This window comes from Phragmites australis, chromosome 4 (assembly GCF_958298935.1).
Source record: "Phragmites australis chromosome 4, lpPhrAust1.1, whole genome shotgun sequence".
NCBI lineage: Eukaryota > Viridiplantae > Streptophyta > Magnoliopsida > Poales > Poaceae > Phragmites > Phragmites australis.
Window position 1 is genome coordinate 514,009 of NC_084924.1, and position 5,098 is coordinate 519,106.

Consider the following 5,098-nt stretch of genomic DNA (forward strand, 5'->3'; position numbering starts at 1 on the left):
TCAAATGAGTTTGGACAGCCTTATCCTTTTCATATTTGGACAGAAGTTGCTTAAAGTGGGTTTGAATTTCACAACCTTTCATGTCCCTTTGCTTTATTAATCTTCCACCTGCCAACCTCTGGAATTTTGGGTTTGATCATCCTAGCATTGCCATGCCCCCCGGGGGTCGAAGTGTTCAACACAACTTTGATCAATTTCTTGCCTTCGGGAGTCTTCTCAAGTAGTACTTCTCTTAAGTTTTTGCCTATCTTCATCAACGATTACATTTTTTTCTTTAGCTGTTTCAACTTAAGCTGGCCAAATTAAAACACTCTTATCTTGGAGATCAATAACATTAACCGAGAACGGTTGCTTGTCAACTTGCATCTCAGAGAATTTCAATCATCCTTCGTTAATGGCCGATTGAATCTGTTGATAAAAAATATTGCAATCGTTAGTTGCATGAGAATAAGAATTATACCATTTACAATAAGCTCGCTTCCTCAATTCTTCTGGTGAAATTACATGACCATGAGAAAGCTTAATTTATTTTTCTTGTAGCAAGTAATAAAAAATCCTATCACACTTGGGTACATCAAAAGTAAATTTAATTTCTTCTTGCCGATTTTTGGGAGGAATCGGCTTAAGAGCGGAGCAAACAAATGGTTTAGCCTTAGAAGACCAAGCCCATTCAACTACATACACATTAGTGTCATCATGGTCTGAATTCTCAGACTCATACTCAAGTATATGAACATTAGGACGATCAACTTTAAATTTATCATTTGATTTTTGAAAATTCTTAGACTCTTTAGCCTGGCTTTCTAATGTCAGAGCTCTTTGCAAAACTTGGCTAACATCTTAAAATTCTTAACCTTCTAGCTTTTCCTTAAGATGTGACAACAAATCCGAATAAGCTAATCCGGCTAAGTCTTTTTCAGAAAGTGTCAAGTTAAAGCATCGGTTTTTTTATATCTCTGAATCTTCTAATAAAATCAGCAACAAGTTTATTGTATTTTTATTTAACCGATGTCAAATGTGAAAACCTTAATTTAGTATCAGCATTATAAAAATATTCATGAAAGTTCTCTTCTAATTGAGAACACACATGAACGGAATTAGGAGCAAGAGATGTAAACCAAATAAAAGTAGTTCCAGATAATGAAAAAGGAAATAATCTAATTTTCATCACATAATTGGAACTAGCTTCACTTAATTGTGCAAGAGATTAGCTTACATGCTCCCTAGTAGTTTTATTATCCTCCCTAGTAAAGTTCACAAAATCAGGAACCTTAAAACTACGGGGATATGGGATTGTGTCATAATGTTTGGGGTATGGTTTTTGGCAAGCACGAGCTTTTCTTCTAACCTCCAAGCTGAATTGCTCTCTAAGCACAGTAGCTACTTGTTCTCGTATGATTTTAGTATAATTAGCTACAAACCGATTAGGGTTAGCTATTGGCTCAAGCAGTGGTGTGGACATATTCGGCACATGAGAAGTAACAGGAGGTGGCGTAGCAAAATTTTGTTCAGGAATCGGCCCATAAGGGATTCTCAATCCTTGCGGTGGTATAAGTGGAACGCTATACGCTACGGTTTGGTAATATGGTGTTTGCACGTTGGGATAATTTTTAGCTCTATAAGATTGAGCCGAAGTTGAAGCATTGTGTGTGGCATGTGGTGTTTGATATGAATTTTGTATTACATCAGTTTTAATAGCATGAGAAGTGATATAATTAGGTACAACATTACCCATAATATTTCGGCCATCATGAGGATTATATGCTTAAGGAACACTAAGCAATGTATTAACAACAATATTTAAAAGTGGAGCATTAAAATTACTAGTGGTAGGTTTTTGTAGATTTTGCCCCTCATGAATTTATAGAACTAAAGGCCGAAGCTTATCAACCAATGTATCCTCAACCAATTTCTGAACACTATTAGCCATGGTTATACCAACAGATTAGTCGATCATAACAGCAACCTCTTGATGAGAAGGAGAGGGTTCAACACTCACATTGGTTGTTACCTTTGGGCTTTGGTCGGTGGGTGGTGAAGAGTCTTTTTTTTTTCTTAAACACATCTTGCTGAGTCTTCATATAGCGCGAGAGCAACTGTTGCCGATGTTGCTCCAAGTCGACTTCGATTGCCAAACGCGCCTCTTCTGGTAACGCATCGTACGACGTCATAATGATGTTATCTTTGTCAATCTCCGAAGTAGACATGACTAGGGTTTTCGAATTCGGCTAAGAGAAACCCGAAAAACTTCTTTTCAAGCGGAGTCACAAAAAAGTATGTTGACGCAAAAAGTTATCACGCCAAATACTGAGCACCTCGTGTGCAATATCCGGCGAGCGGCACCCAGGGCACCCTAGTCATGGCGCTGCATCATCGGACTTTCATCGTAACCCACACTCGGGAGGGACCCCGTCGGAGTGTGGGTGACCAACGGCTTGTCCTTGGTTGTCGAGATCAAAAACATGAAGTAATATAGATAGGAAAAGAGAATGGGACTACATGAGCTAGACAAAAGATGAAAGATGATATAAATTGCGTTTGATCGATTGGTTTATATCTTCAATCAGCCATAACCCTCTCATATTTAAAGAGCAGCATATCTTAGCCGTAAGAGATAATGACTTCTAATTCAAACCGAACAAGACTTACAGATATGATTCAGCTATACCTATCAAATCTTCAAACTTTCTATAACCAACAGATATTTTCTATTTGACCACATAAACTTAAATATATCTATCCGAATACGCTTTAATATAGTTCGGATTTCTTGGATTCGATTAACTCTTTCATTTGTCTGGAGACCAACCGCGGGAATAAACTATGGTCGCTGATCACCTGGTCATTTATTGCGACCACTGATCATGGTCATGTAGGTATGGTTCACTGGTCGAAAGTTACTATTCACTGTTCAAAAGTATTGTTCATCTGGTCAGAGTACTATTTATCTTGTCAGATGTATTGTTTATTTGGACAGAGATATTTTTCATCTAGTCACGATATTGTTTATCTAATTATGGTACTATTTATCTGAGACACCCATTAAATTAATTATTCCTACAATAATCACTATAAATATTAAATCTTATCATCAACACGCATTGATGTGTGAGAGAAGCTGCCCGTGCCCACGGCGTCGCGGCATAGCAGCTTCATCCGCATGGCGTTCGCCCGCGCCCTCTTTCCCTCCCGTGTCTCCCACATCACGCTCCTCACCGCCCACTCCACCCTCCACCAGCTGCCGCTTCTTCCCTCCGGCGCCCCCGAGCGCCACCGCCTGGAACGCGTTCAGGTGCTGCTCCGCGTAGAGCAGCCACGGCACCATGGGCACCCCGGACCACAGGCTCTCCAGGCACGAGTTCCACCACCCGCCGTGCGTCACGAACGCGCCCACCGCCGCGTGCTCCAGGATCTCCCGCTGCGGCGCCCACGCCGGCCACACTAGCCCCCGCGCCGCCGTTCGCTCCAGGAACCCCTCCGGGAGCAGCGCCGCCGCGTCGCCGTCCGTTGGATGGTGCGACCCCGCCTCCGGTGGGCCGCGCAGTACCCACAGGACCCGGTGCCCGCTGCGCTCCAGCCCCGCCGCGAGCTCCCGTGCCTGCACCGCCTCGAACCAGCCCACGCTCCCGAAGCACAGGTACACCACCGACCCCTCCGGCTGCGCGTCAAGCCACGCCACGCACCTGTGCTCGGACATCGAGCTGACGCCCAGGTCGATCACCGGGCCAATGGGGTACAGCGGCAGTGCCGCGCGCCCGGGCACGCACCGACCGGCCTCAATGGAGCCAAGGATCCCTGCTCGAGTTTGGACACGGTGTTGACGACGATGCTGTCGGCTTCCATGAAGCGGCGGCCTTTGTACACGAACCAGCTGTAGTTGAGGCTGTTTCTGCGCGCCAGGATCTCGGGCATGCACGCCGCCGGGACGGGGGATATACCGGGGATGTCCACCGTCCCGTCCATGTCGCCGTAGTAGAGGGGGAGCTCCTCCTGCAACCTTGGGAGGGTGCTGGTCGATGGCCCGGAGGTGGTGGAAGCGGATGGCGGCGACGCTCTGGACTTGGGCGGCCGAGTCCGGTGTGGGAGGGCGGACGATCGAGGAGAACGGTGAGGGTGGTGGTGTTGGCGTGGCGGACGATGCGGGTGCCGGCCTGGATGAGGGATATGAGATGGCCGGAGCCGAGGTCCGGCAGGAGGACGAGGTGCGTTGGCATGTAGGATCGGCCGCTGGCGTGAGCTCGCCCTCACCGAAGAGCGGCAGAGGACAGCGAAGCTAGTGATGGCATGGCATGGGTGCTAGCTGGGCTGGGCATTGATTGGGCCAAAGGAGGACATGGTGGGCTCATACCAGGCCGCCCATTCCGCCGAACACTACTGGTTTAGGCCCATTTACGTGACCGTCAACAACCACGAAAAAGGAACAGGATAGCAGTCAGATTTGTCAAGTTGTCAACTTGGTTCGGAAAAGTTAAGGATAGTGATCGGTCCCTGTAATTTTGTCGGCAAAACTTTCTAATTTTTCCGGCATTTGCTTTGCGAGTGAGTGTGATTGGACACAACTTGATCTCTTGGATCTCTTGTTGGCTTCATAGCCATGCATCCATCCATCATACATCCTCGATCATCTGTTCCATTTCAGCTGATGTTCATTGAGCAGAATCGTAATTGCCAGTTGAGATGGTCCATCAGCATCAGCTTGAACCAAACCATGCACGCATTACCACCTTTGGAGGAGACCATGTGCGTCAAACTTTCGAGGTTTTGGAAACCATGTGCTTCAAACCAAACAGCTCAATGCATGTACAAACTTTCGAGGAGTGTCTAGTTTTAGTCCCCAGCTCGTGTAGATGTGTGTGCACATGCATTACCAACTACCACCAAGTGGATATAGAGACTGACATCATATGATACAGCTGACATAAATATATTATACTAGTTGTTACTGTTGCCGTTTATCTGAAATCCCCCATGTTTTCTCTCTAGCTCCTCCGGTGGTAGCCCGGCCGGTAGGTATCGGTAATGCCACTGTTTCTAAAAAAAAGTAATGCTATTGCCATCAAACGTGAACAAGACATACTTACCAAGTTTCAACAAGGTT

At 45.9% G+C, this 5,098-nt stretch overlaps 1 pseudogene; it reads right to left on the minus strand.

Moving 5' to 3' along the window:
* Nucleotides 1-3,078: 3,078 nt before the first annotated feature.
* LOC133913974 (UDP-glycosyltransferase 71K3-like) lies at nucleotides 3,079-4,066 on the minus strand (annotated as a pseudogene).
* Between the last annotated feature and the right edge of the window lie 1,032 nt (nucleotides 4,067-5,098).